We start from the raw sequence: 13,915 nt of genomic DNA, 5'->3' as shown, positions 1-13,915 counted from the left end.
CCGAAGTCCTCCACTACGGCGTGCCTCATAATCAGAAAGTAGTTTTGGCACGTTAAACCCCATAATTAATATAATAAATTTCCCATCTCTCCACCTGGCTGTTTTACGCGCCACAAATTCATCGTCCGCTGTCAAAAGCAGGAACACTGCGCAGCTGTCATTGATCTACAAGGCGTTTATCGTACATATTACGAATCACAGCGATTTCAGCCTGTGATGACATGTTAGCATGAATCCACCGAAGACGGTAAATATATTCCCAGATCGTGCTTCGTCCGCAACGTCGTACGTGGGTAAGGCATTGCATGCGCACTCGTTTCACGCTTTTAATGCGCAAGCATTCTTTGGCGAGCTAGCTCCCAGCCCTGTGTAATGCCTTGTATTGAAAATGCGTAATTTGCAAAGACATTTGTACTTTATAATAGAGTAAATACAGGTAATTGGTAGCTTTTAAGCGATGAGGAACAATTTACTTATAGAGATACAAATAAATACCCATAGAGATACAGACGAACATCCATAGAGCTAGATACATAGGGCTCCTTAGAAAATGCATGGGGAAGGTTATGGTAGGGGTGGGCCAACTGAAATTTGGGGGTTGGTCAACTTGGAATTTAGCGTTGGGTCAACTTGAAATTTGGTGGAGGGCCAACTGAAATTTGCAAGTGAGCCAACATGAAGTATGTGAGTAGGCCAACTTGAGATTTGTCCGTGGGCCCCCTGAAATTTAGGGTTGGGCCAGCCTGAGATTTTGGGATGGCCCGATGTCCAACTGAACGCTGCTGAGCGTCCTTCGAGTGATGAACGCCTCGCGGGCAAGCGAGCCCATTGAGACGCTTGGCGCGTCTTCATTAGCCCTTACCGAATTGCAGTAAGAACGCAGGCAAGAGCTTGCGTAGGTCCAATGTGCTCTACACGGACGCTGCCGCATACGATAGCAAGGCAGGACACACATCGGTAGTGGTGACCCGGTCTCGCGCTGTGTCGTTAAAAGAAATGGGTGTGGTTTAGCTCTGGTTAAAGCTAGTCGAGTAGCGATAGCTACAGACCCCCGGCTGCGCTTAGGCTTCGCTTGTAGGCAGAGACGCAGAACTCGTACAGCATTCATCAGAGGTCGGCGCTGTAGATTCATCGTTAGAGGCTAAGCGAGCCCGTCTAGCGGCATCGCTTTGACGGCGTTTCGCCAACCGTTTGGCGCGCTCCTCTCGAGTCTCTTCAGCGCGTTTTTCAGCGCAGGTGTTCCGCCGCTGCACAGCGCCGCGCCTTTCCGCCGCCGCCGTTTGGTATGACGTCACACGAGTTCCTCGTCGTTGCGCTCCCCTTCGCTCGCTTCGCCAGCTGCGTCGCATGCCTGATAACATGTCGGAGGATTGGAGAGGAGAGCTCGCGTGCGCCGCAACTACAGTTGAGGCGGCAGTATGGACGGTGACAATTCTGATAAGCAGTAGGAGGCCCGGAATCGACATCGGAACGAAATGAAGAGGAAACGAATCGCCCAGGAAACAGACGAACAGCGCGCCGAACGACTGGCTAAACGCCCGCAACATAGCTAGACAACCAGACTAACCTGGACTTGCAATCAAGATTAACCAAGGCTAACCATGCTATGCCTTAGCTTTCGCTACGTATATCCTGGCATAGCCGAGCTATGCCACTCCCAATTTTTTTTTTTTTCAAATTATTCATAATCAGGTTAACACTGTCCCCAGATCAACGCTCTGACACATGCGCAGTTTATACGTACAGGCGCTAGTTACAGGGAATTATGCATTCAAATATAGCTTTTTTCCGAGGGCGATTAAAGAACGGGATTAATTACCAAATTCAATGGTCATATCTCCCTCCGTCAGTGATTGTACGGCTCGTTCGGAAACTCTTACGCTCTCAGATATGAGTACGTCTTAGCATGTATTTCAGTTTTTAGATGCGCATAAAACAAGTGTATTTTGTTTTTGTTCACTGCATGTGACTAGTTATACGTACTGCCACTGTACTGTCTCGTCATTTCTCGTTCGACGTGTAGCAAAATTTTGTATTGGCTCGTATTTTTTTCCACTCCAGCAAAGGCCCTTTCGTGGGCTGACTATAAATAAACAAAACAAGAAAACAAAGTGCACGTGGGTAATTTGGATTTGCGATTACTAGCACATTGCGAGCGTTTTCAAAGTTTCATTGCATTGCACAGTTCTGAAAGCTTGCAAGGAGCGGAGAACACTAAATTGACTTGATGTTTTTTTATTACAGCATCTTACATTCTTCCAGTTTTAGACCACAACAAAATCTTCAATTAAAAACTAAATCTGAAAGCGTGGCCACTAAGCCGCGGGTGACACGTGATGGCAATGATGTAATAGACAGTATAATTAAAAAGGTTGCCACTGGGGTAATGACAATTAAGGATGAAGAATGTATTCCCATTCATACTACGTCGATGAAGATGGTGAGAAAACAACCAACCACTGAACCAGTGATTAGCGGTCAAGCTTGAGTGAGAATATAGCGTTCTGTTCGAGAAACAATTCGAGTTCGTCGTAGTAGATACGCAGACAACAAGAATGTAAAAATACTTGACGATTGGAATCTTCAACTAGCGTTCACGACGCCTGAACGGCAGCCACCATTCACATACGCCCATCCTTCGACATCGGGAGCACTCTAAAAGCAATCACATGAATGATGAAATGTTGCTCTCCCCGACGCTTCTACTGCCAAATCTCATGATCCTCATCTAATATTTCACAAAAATGAAACATTCTTGTGCACATCACCAACGACTGCGCATACATTCATAAAGCATGCACACTGCCCCATGCAAGCACCGCATCACCGGTCATGCAATAAAGCACCCCATTGTTCAAGCCATCACTAAAAGCACAACCCGCAAGCTGATGGGCGTCTTTAATTGTGCAGCGAAACTTCAATATATGAAAATTTGCAACAGTTAAAAGCAGCAGCATGTCCACATCATTGCCACTTAGCTGCAGCTGTCTCGCCTCAGGATAAGTAGAGTACAAATCCCCGCCCCTCTGAATAGCAAAAGCAGATCTCGCAGGCTATGCTTTAGCATACTACATGCGCCGGAAATTATTACAAAACCGGGAAGACGTACGTCATGGCAGCCTTGTGTTTAGACATTGCCTATTCACGTGGTGCAGCCCTACGCCTTGCATATGAACCTTGGGCGCCTGCGCTCGAACCCACAACACTCAGAGCGGCGACATAAGCAGACTCGAGGTCCCCGTAAATACCACGCATGACATGCTCGGGATTGCAGTTCATCACGGCGGCGAGAGCGACAGAGAGTTGCGGTTGAATGGACGCGGCCGGAGCGTAAACAGCCATGAAGGGTAGCCCACGGTAGAGGCACACGCAAATAACGTCGTGCCTCTGGGACACCGGCACGGCGTCTGCGACCAAAATGCAGCCGAAGACAGCAGTTATCTCATCCTTCGCCACGGACGCCGTTTGGCGGCCCAGAATCTTCAGTGCGGACTCCAAGCGTTCGAGGACCATGAGCGCATTCGACGACGCCACACCGACGCTGAGGTGGAACAGCGTCCACGGACGGAGCACGCGCATGGGTGCCATCCAGCAGTAGAACCAGGCAAGGCGATTGAGTCGTTCCCGTGGTACCGGACAGGCTTCGATCGCTCCGCGGACCACTTTGTTGATCCACATTGAACGCCATCCTTTCATCCGGGGAAGCCACGGCAATCTTGCTTCGTCGAGCTTGTGCAGCTGCGTCTGTGGCACCACTGCCATGAGGTAGGACAGCGTGTCAATGTCAGTCGCTGTCATCTCGGAAGCTGCAAGCGGCCGAAGGCACTGGCCTAAATCTCGGCTTCTGTGGATGCGAGGAGGGCAGGCTGCCTGTCGTGCACCGGGGAAGAAGCAGAGTGAAACGTGTTGGATGGAAAGTGCGGACGTAGTCGGCGGTTATACTGGACTGGTGCACCGGTCCAAAATAGAAAAAGCAAGAATAATATTTTCAAGCCCCTGTCGGGAAAGTGTTGCAGGTTCGCAATGCACCCGGCGCCGTATACCCACAGTTTTATCTGAAAAACGTGATTACAATATCCCGCTTGTACCTTGTTTTTTTTATGACAATATGCGTGGTCGAGCGCATCTATCAAGCCGCGCATGGGCCCTGACACGTCTGCTCATGTGGCCGATACAAAGAAAGGAAATCTGAAGAAAGATAAAAACCCTGGTAAGAAGAGTGACGCTGCATCGGATAACCTTCAGATCGTGGGAACAGCGAATCTGGCGCTTTCTGATAACAGTCGCGTATAAGATTTAGCCATGCCTGGCCCTCCGCTAATGCATACACATAGTTTATCGCACTTACCCTCCCCCCCCCCCCCCCCCACTGCCCAATAAATATAATTCAATGGCATGCGGACCCATCTTAGCGCAACGACTACGTCACTACGTCGTAGCGGAAAAGTCAAGACCAGGCGAAGCAAACAACCGTTCACTGCAGCGGGTTGCAGCAGCAGTATAAAACGCTCGTATGCTGCGACATACGTGTCCAGAAACCAGAGCTGGTTAAAACTACCCATTCAAACAGGCAAATTTAGTGATGCTTCGAGCGAGTGGACTTCGCCTTTAGTGTCACTCGCAGGTTGTTAGGCCTAAAGGTCTAGTGACGCTGTGTAGTGAACTTGCCTCCGAGTGTGTTCGACGAACGCACCTCACTGTACTAAAGTGTGTGCAGCCTCGATAGCAGCGCTCCAATCAGAATTTCGGCCGGTGTTAAACTCTCGTAACACAAGAAGGCAGAATCCTGCTGCACATTTGGTAATACGTGAAGTTATGCAATCGCGGTTGTTGTCGTCGCTCGGCTTCTTCCGCTCGTCGTACCCGTCGTTGTGCCGCTTCTCACTTCCGCAGTTCCGGGTCACCCTGTCTTCGCCATTTTGCTCGTGCAGACGCATTGCCACGCCCTTCTTCCGCAGTGGCGTACTTTCGCGGCCGTCCTCGCGAGTCGCAAGAAACGCGCCCCAAGGTAAATATACCTGGTAGCGAAGCTTCCATAATGGTTCGTCGGCTGTTTATGGGGCTTAGCGCCATCTGCATGTGGAGGGAGCACTGCCGGTGGAAGAAAAAATAATGTGACGCCATATCCGTTCAAAGCAGAAGTGACGTGATTTTGTTTTCGAAGGCGCGCAATTGGTTTTGTTGGCCTGCCTTTGGAGCTATATATGCAAAAGCCTTGCCATATGGGCGTTTCGAGCTTTCAGCGCGGAAAGCGATGCAGGAAAAGGCCCGCCGTACGGTTGTAACTCGCACCCCTGCACAAAGCGTACTTTCTTTGGAGGCCGATGAAAGGTTTAGGTGTAGTGCTGATCCTATCGTCGGATGCCAAGCCCGTCAGCCAGCGCAGTCACATGAAAACAACTACACAATTATCTTGCGGTCGTAACTCACTACTTTTGAATGAACGGGTTAAGAAGCGATGAAGCTACCCGCGTCACCAAGTTCAGACGAACTTGGACAAGCAAAAAAGCACAACGTGTGAGGGGGGCGTATTTCAACAGGTGAACTTTACGAGCGCGCCTTTCTGCACATTTCAAAACGCGCATTGCACTGCGAGTGATAGTGGCGTCAATAGTGACTTTCTCGATGGGCGCTGAAAAGAAATGTACTTATTATCATAATAAAATTAAACTTGTAGTTTCTTAACTCGTCAGGAATATATAAAATTGACGAGGAATTTTTTTCATTGAATGAATATAACTGTGTCTCGCTTGACTTAAAAGACGCTTTTTTTTCTTTCCCAATGTTTGTTGCCTCCAAACGGAGTCGCGCTTCAAACGCTACTCCCATAACCCCTCTTGCTGATGTCGGTGACAATTTGTACTGAACCGCTTTTCACCCGTAGCTTCGCGACCTATTTGGATCGACCTTAGTCAATGCGAAAAGCGCGCGCTCCCGCTTTTCGGCACAACGCCTGGCGCGACAGCAATGACTAAAACCTAATATTCGGCAGACACTTAAGACTACTTACGTGTGGGAATGCGAAGGTGTTATACCGTTTGTGGACCTCGGAAATTCATCAACGCGCTCATTTTATACCCTCACTAGGTGGCGCCACCTCCTCCGCACAGTCACGTGCGCCAGGCAGACGCAAAAAATAGGCCACACTCAGCAAGATGGCTGCGATGTGTCGAGTTCAATCACGCACGCACAAGGGGGGGGGGCACACCTTTAAAGTTTGTAAACAGGGATAAGGTGCCCCAGAAAGGCTGGCCAACTTTTCGATAGGAGGACCTTTCTTTGTCAAAGGCGGCCTCGTCATCCTGGACATGTTAGTTTTAAAGGTTAGTGCGGTGACGTCACCTGCGTTTGTTGTCGGTGGCGGTTGGCTGGTTTGACGAAGATATGTCCTCTTATCGAAACGTTGGCCAGCCTTTCCGAGGCACCTTATCCCTGTTTACAAACTTTATACCACAGTGTGCTATTCCATCTGTCAGCCCCTTTCTTGATTTTAGGGACACCTTTAGTAGGGCAGAACCCTTAAGCGCTCTGAAGCAGCGTGCTCGCCTCGCATCTCGGTGTGCCGGGTTCGAGACCCACCCAGACCGAAATGTACCAAGTTTTATTTTCCAAGCCGATGATTTACTTCGTTTAGAGGAACCTCCCTGACAAATGTGACGTCAATTCGAGCATTTTAGACCACAGCTCTTAATAGAAAGTTATAGCTCAGCGGGCCCTGTGGTCCAGCGTTAGACGCCAGTGCGCATGTTGTACCGCATATATGCGCTGTAACTTTCTAATGGCCCGTTCCTGCACCGAGCGTAAGCGGTGTGACCGGCAAACGAGCATAACAGTCAACGGAACGGAAGCGTGATGCCGCCAGAGTGTCGCGCGTCGTCTGTTCACACCAGCTTTTTTCGGTCACTGATCTTCTTCGGCTAACAGATGTTAAACGCCCATACCTCGACGTGCAACGCGCTTGCATGTATCAGAAGTTTCTAGAATGTTATGATAGTTGTATCCGTTGGCTGTTTAGTGATTCTTTTTCCACGTGTTCTTACTCCTTGCGTCGTCCGCCATTTTTCGTCACGGCACAGTTTCGCCGAGCTCAACCGCCAAGATAGACACCTTAGGCTTTCGCCTTAATATGTAAATGAATGCTCAGAGTGGGGATTCATTCGAAGACGTTTTCATGGCTTCAGATGTTATGCGCGTCTTTACGACATGAGTGATGACGAGGGTGCGTCAGTTCTCAGTCATCGTCACCGTTACTGAGGTACGTAGATTACCTATCGCGCTTCTCTAGTTCTTTTCCTTTTGCGTGTTTCCTGTTTCGCGCTTTCTGAAATGAAATATTTGGTTGGCAGCGCTGTGCTCATTTGCAACAATAAGGCTATAAAGCATTATCCAGTGTTCCTTATCTTAGACGCCGCCGCAGTCAGCTACGTGAGACATCTTGTGCGTGCAGCTGAGGATGTTTCTCTACTGGGGGTTCAGAAATGACCTAAAAACAGAAATTCGGCAGAATGTATCTCACGATGACTATCGACGGTATTACATTGAAGCAATACAACGACACGACGTATTACCATCGTCTAAACGCCTTGTGAATCAGGCGTGTACCAAAGCGTGGCTCCTCTCTCGGGCTTCCCTACGAACACTACATCTAGCGGTGCCGCCGCGAAGCCTACACGTGGCCTCCGAAATCCACGGCGCGTCGCGGTGCATGCGCTGATAAACGCCTCACGCGGCAGCCGCGCTCCGCTCTCGCGCTTTATTTCTCGGACACGCTGTGCCATCTAGTAGCGCTACCGAGAAGTTCGGGCGTGGCCTCCGAGACGAGCTGCGTGGAGCGCTAATGCGTGTGAACGCTGAGAAATGTTCCCTTTTTGACCGCACAACAAGTTGCCCATACTGAGTGACCCAAGATGGCGAGAGGTTCATTGAAAATGTCACATAAGCTAATTACCGAGCTTGGCGTCAAATACGTTCACTGAAAAGCGTCACACACCTACTGGCACATACCCAGCGATGTGTGTTGGTATCAGAGAGGTTCAGTCAAGAGCCGCACATGTAATGGTGGCGCTGCTTCCCCCCCCACCCTCGACGCCATTTTTTTCAATCTTTATTTAAAGTTTTTGTGTCGATAACGGCTGTTCTCACGAGCTTTTCGTGACGTGCTACTGCCCGTCTTTCAAACGTCAAATTTCGCGCGGAGGCTTCTCTATATTTCTACACTAGGCTATTTACACGGTCCCAAATTTCATTGCAGGTAGCCTTTAAGGACAAAATAGCACAATAAATCAGGCTAGTCGTTATAGCGGCGTTCCTATTTCTGCGTTTTAGCGGAGATCCATGGTGCTTGCTAAGCGCGGCCTCCTCACCTTCAACATGACTTTCTTTGCAACATCCCGTTCTCACGAGCCACACCTTATGGCATTTTGTTCACAGTGACTGACGCGGCTTACAGAGCCGTGTAGAACAGCTCAAGGATGCGCAAGCCAGCATACCACGACTCACTCATTTCACCACACAAAACCTTCTGAAGAGGTCCACAGAAAATTTTATTCTTGCTTATAAATCATTTGGACGAACATTTGATGTCAGAAAAGGCTTGTTACTCTTATGATTGAGAAAAAATGCATATATACACTGCTTTCTGATAGTAAAAATTCATCGGAGCACACTGGAACGCTTTCAGCGATCAACGGACTACGTAACGAATGGCGGAAAATGAGACCAGCCACTGCGCAATAAAATAGCGGGGCGGTTTGCTTAGAGTTCAAAATATTGGAGATCTTCGTGTAAGCAAAAATTACCTTTGCTGGGTTACTTGATGCTCACATGAAATGAAAAAATATATATAAAAATGCTTTCTCACTGTGACAGCATGACGGTCGTGTGAAGGCAAACTCTACGGTCACAGTAACTAAGAAAGTTAATTAAGCTTCAGTAATCACATGTGCGGTCATCGACTCTAGGCGATTCTGAGGCTGCTGGTATTGAAACACGAAACAATGTCAACAAAAAATGTCTGTGAGTGGTGGCGCTGGCTAACACTCCGAGGGTTCTACTAGGAAACATAAATACCCAAGAAAGTGGACGGGGAAACGGCGCCGCGGTAGCTCAATTGGTAGAGCATCGCACGCGAAACGCGAAGGTTGTGGGTTCGGTCCCCACCTGCGGCAAGATTATTCATTAAGTTTTGATTCCATTAATTTATCGTTTCTTTATTTCATTTATTAACCACAAGTAATTTCCCCTATATTGTCCTTCGTGTCAGTGTTTGTTGGCTTCCTATGATAATGAATTTAGAGGGCACTTTAACCGTTTATAAGTTTCGTATCGTGTTCAATATAGATGTCATCAGGGCTAGTAGAAGTAATGTGTCTTGATCTACAGCTAGCGACTTCTCCAACAATCATTCTGACCGCCGTGGATGCATACTGTGCAAGGCACTTCAGAGAAGCGTTTCTTGTTTGGTAATTGATCGATTGTCCCGTAACACAATATTTTGCATCGTTTAGAATACGCAAGCTGCCCATATCTTGTATCTGCACCCGAAATCCAGCGAATTGCACGTATAGAGCACATATCGCGAAACAAGAGGCAGTGACACGTTTCCTATTCTCATAAAACATAATCGCTCGCTTCTTAATGCAATTGCTAGAATAATTCGGCTGCCTTCCAGATGGTTTGTCCGTCTCCAACAAAGAAAGAAATGGGCCGATCCCGAAGATAATGCTGTATAAAAATGTGCGCCGTTCCCGGAGGTAGTCTACTTTAATAATGTGGGCTCAACCTCGTTAACGGCGCTGTTCAATAAAAGGAAATGAAATTTTTAGGGCTGGGCAGAATCAAACCCACGTGACACGATTTTCGCATGGATAGCTGCCCGACGCTTTAGAGCGCTGCGCCCCAAATGAATGGCGCGGCGCTCTAAATCATTTCCAATCGCGCCGCATGCATTTCCACGCGTTCGCCCGCGTCAGCCCGTGTTCGGTGTCATCGACAACTGTAAGAATTTTACTGTACGTTTGCATGTGCGCATCGAAGAGCTCTTCGGGGGTTGGTTCACATATCGACAAAGGGGGCGAAACTGCTAGAAGCGGACACGTTTTTCATGCGCAAAAAGAATGCTGGAGATAGCAGTGGAGCATCTTGAAGAGAAGGTGCCTGCCACTGTTTTTAATGCAGTTTTTTTCCCTCGTTCCAACCACTTCTGTGAAACTCGGATCCATGTATGTGGTAAATAAATGAACTTGAACATACGGATGTCAACAGAAGTGTCAGGGGTTTCTAAGCACCTTTTTCTGCATAGGCAGGTCCTCGCAACGCACGCCAGATTCCGAAGGAGTTGCGGCTCACTGCTTCAGGGTGGCTGAAACGTCCCACTGACTCCTCAGTCAATCAACAGCTGGAAAGTCAACATCAACTGTCCCGACATACTCTCAGCCCGTGTACAACGCCTCAGTGTTGCGTTTCACTGCTTTAAAGAGTTTATTTTGCTTCGGTTGAGGGACACCTGAGGAGCCTGAGGACGTTGAGGAGCAAACGCCTTGTTTTTTGAGCTGAAGTTCCTTCAAAGAAACGGCGGCACATTTTCTTTCCCGTTCCTTCGCCAATGCGTCGGTCCTTTCTGTTCTCGTCCTCCTTCCGCCGCGCGTTCGCCCCACGGACCATTTGAAGCATCCTCTTGGTCAATTGTAGTAAACATCAGATTTGTCAAACTTCATAGGGGCCGCGAAAACGTCCGAGAAAATGAATGCTTGTCTTTTCCTGCCCTTAAGGGCTCAGATTGTACAGGCACGTCCGAAAAAGCTCTGAAGGCCTGCCAGTACTCTTATTAGGCATATTGGTGCTCGTACTGCGACAGGAGACAGCGAGTGCAGGCATGTATAATTATGGAGTACATACTGTGCTTCCTAACAATTGGCCCTTCCCACGCTTAAGCTTCACCGCAATACTTTGCTTCTGCTTCACCGCGTAACAATGCTGTACTGAGGCGAAGGTGACTTTCAAAAAACGGCGTTATGTAGCGCGTTGTGCTTTCCGAGCTTCGAAGCCAAACGCGAGGTTACAAAGACTGAGTCGGTGCAATTACTGACAGTGGCGAATTCTTTCAATGAAAAACACGGAATAGAATGGCAAGAAGTTTAAAGGGATACTAAAGGCAAATATTAATTCTAGCTAAAGTGATAATTAGTGCTCGAGCATCTCTAAAGCGTCAGTATTATCGCGAACAGAGCCTTAATAACCGAAAAATTGAGGTAAATGCAGAACATGATTAGAGACTCCCCCGGGAAATTGAAAGTACTTGCCGAAATTAAAGTGCGAAATTAAAGTACTTGCCCGATGACGAAAGCACTCCTGTCAAATTCTGCCACTAGAACTCAACCACTCTTTGCAGAAGACATCCTTGTATTGCATTATAAGACGAAATAAAATGCTGCTTGTCCAGTTCTATTTCATTTTTAGACGAAAGAACTCATTGAAATTACCCTTGACAACGACGTGTGCGGTCGAACGGTTTCGTTTGCTCTCGACCCCGCGACGCCCGCGCTTTCGCGTTCCAGCAGTCATCGCGCAGTGTTGCGCTGGCTTTGCTGGCTCGCGAAACTCGCACAAATTGCCAGTAGCAGAGAATTCAACTTTCAAGTGATGTCGCGGGATACCTGAACGGCCTGCGCCACTTGACCAAAAGGCAGCTGCAACGGCGAATCCGCCGTTCTGTGTTGGCTCGGTAACGCCGTCTGTCGGGCGCCGTTTAACTCACCGACGGCAGTTAGGGGCGGTGATGGCGTATGCAACGTCACCACTCCTCCGGTTCGGTGGCGGGAGATTTGAATTTCAAAAAATGTATTCGGACCCTTCAGATGCAATTTTCTCGTAATCTGTCTTTTCTTGGCACGAAACAAGTGTTGCGAGGTTTCTGGAATGGTATTCAAACATTGTTTTCGTCGACTTAGTATTTGCCTTTCATCATCACCCTGGCTACGACCACTGCAGGGCCATAGGCCTCTCCCATACTTCTCCAACTACCCCGGTCATGTGCTAATTGTGGCCATGTTGCCCTGCAAACTTCTTAATCTCATCCGCCCACCTAACTTTCTGCCGCCCCCTGCTATGCTTCCCTTCTCTTGGAATCCAGTCCGTAACCCTCAATGACCATCGGTTATCTTCCCTTTCACAGACTTCATAGGGGCCGCGAAAAGGAAAGCATGTTACATGTCCTGCCCGTGCCCATTTCTTTTTCTTGATTTCAACTAAGATGTCATTAACTCGCGCTTGTTCCCTCACCCAATCTACTCCTTTCTTATTCCTTAACGTTACACCTATCATTCTTCTTTCCATAGCTCGTTGCGTCGTCCTCAATTTAAGTAGAACACTTTTCGTAAGCCTCCAGGTTTCTGCCCCGTAGGTGAGTACTGGTAAGACACAGCTGTTGTACACTTTTCTCTTGAGGGATAATGGCAACCTGCTGTTCATGATCTGAGAATGCCTGCCAAACGCACCCCAGCCCACTCTTATTCTTCTTAATATTTCCGTCTCATGATCCGGATCCGCAGTTACTACCTGTCCTAAGTAGATGTATTCCCTTACCACTTCCAGTGCCTCGCTACCTATTGTAAACTGTTCTCTTCCGAGACTGTAAACATCACTTTAGTTTTCTGCAGATTAATTTCTAGACCCACCCTTCTGCTTTGCCTCTCCAGGTCAGTGAGCATGCATTGCAATTGGTCCCCCGAGTTACTAAGCAAGGCAATATCATCAGCGAATCGCAAGCTACTAAGGTATTCTCCATTAACTCTTATCCCCAATTATTCCCAATCCAGGTCTCTGAATACCTCCTGTAAACACGCTGCGATTAGCATGGAGAGATCGTATCTCCCTGCCTGACGCCCTTCTTTATTGGGATTTTGTTGCTTTCTTTATGGAGGACTAAGGTGGCTGTGGAGCCGCTATCGATATCCCTCAGTATTTTTACATATGGCTCGTCTACACCCCGATTCCGTAACGCCTCCATGACTGCTGAGGTTTCGACTGAATCAAACGCTTTTTCGTAATAAATGAAAGCATTATATAAGGGTTGGTTATATTCCGCACATTTATCTATTAGCTGACTGATAGTGTGAATATTTTCCTTTAGTGTCCCGTTAATAGCGAACGTCAACGCAGCTAGACCCAGCGTTGCCGCGGTGGTGGCTACGGTTGCTAGCGGATCTGCGTGCGAGCGCCGGTTCGAGGCGGCGAGACAATCCAAATGGCAGCGGTGGTGGCTTCGATTAGTGCCGTTTCGGACCTGGGGTCACGGCGGAAAGTCTGGAAAATCAGACAGCGAAAGTTTCTTGCGTCCGAAATTTTAGATGTTCTTATACACTCACTTTATGGGGTACGTGGCGGTGCCGCGAACCGGTCGATTCATTGGGCATGTCCCAAAAATCGGTTGTTGACACTGGCAACTCTTCCAACCGACGACTCGGCGTCGAAGACGATTCGTTACGATTCCTCTCTGTTACTCGAGTCAGCATTAGCGCGATTTGTGTTCCCTTTCAATAAAATTGCAGCTAATGTTCCCTGATAGCAGAAATTTCCCGAGTTTCCCAAGAGTATTTCCGGACAACTAAAAATCCCCGAAAGCTCCCCGTTTTCCCGGTCAGCAGACACCCTGAGGAGGCCTACGAGGCCAACAGGGAGACCTACATAAAGGTTTGATATGGGTTGCCCTGGAGTATCAGTCGACTATAGATCCATGTCCGTTCTACCCAATGAGGTGGCAGGCGTCTACCATCTGACATGGCAAGTTCAGGTTAGAACAAAGGGCAAGAACGAATAATTTAAACCATAAGCAAGGTACTGAGACCATTTATGATGGATAGACTTCCAGCAGAAACTTGAAAGGACACTACAGAGGGGCATTTAGTTTACCATAGCA

This window comes from Dermacentor andersoni, chromosome 10 (genome assembly GCF_023375885.2).
Source record: "Dermacentor andersoni chromosome 10, qqDerAnde1_hic_scaffold, whole genome shotgun sequence".
NCBI lineage: Eukaryota > Metazoa > Arthropoda > Arachnida > Ixodida > Ixodidae > Dermacentor > Dermacentor andersoni.
Note: the sequence above shows the minus strand (reverse complement) of the source record.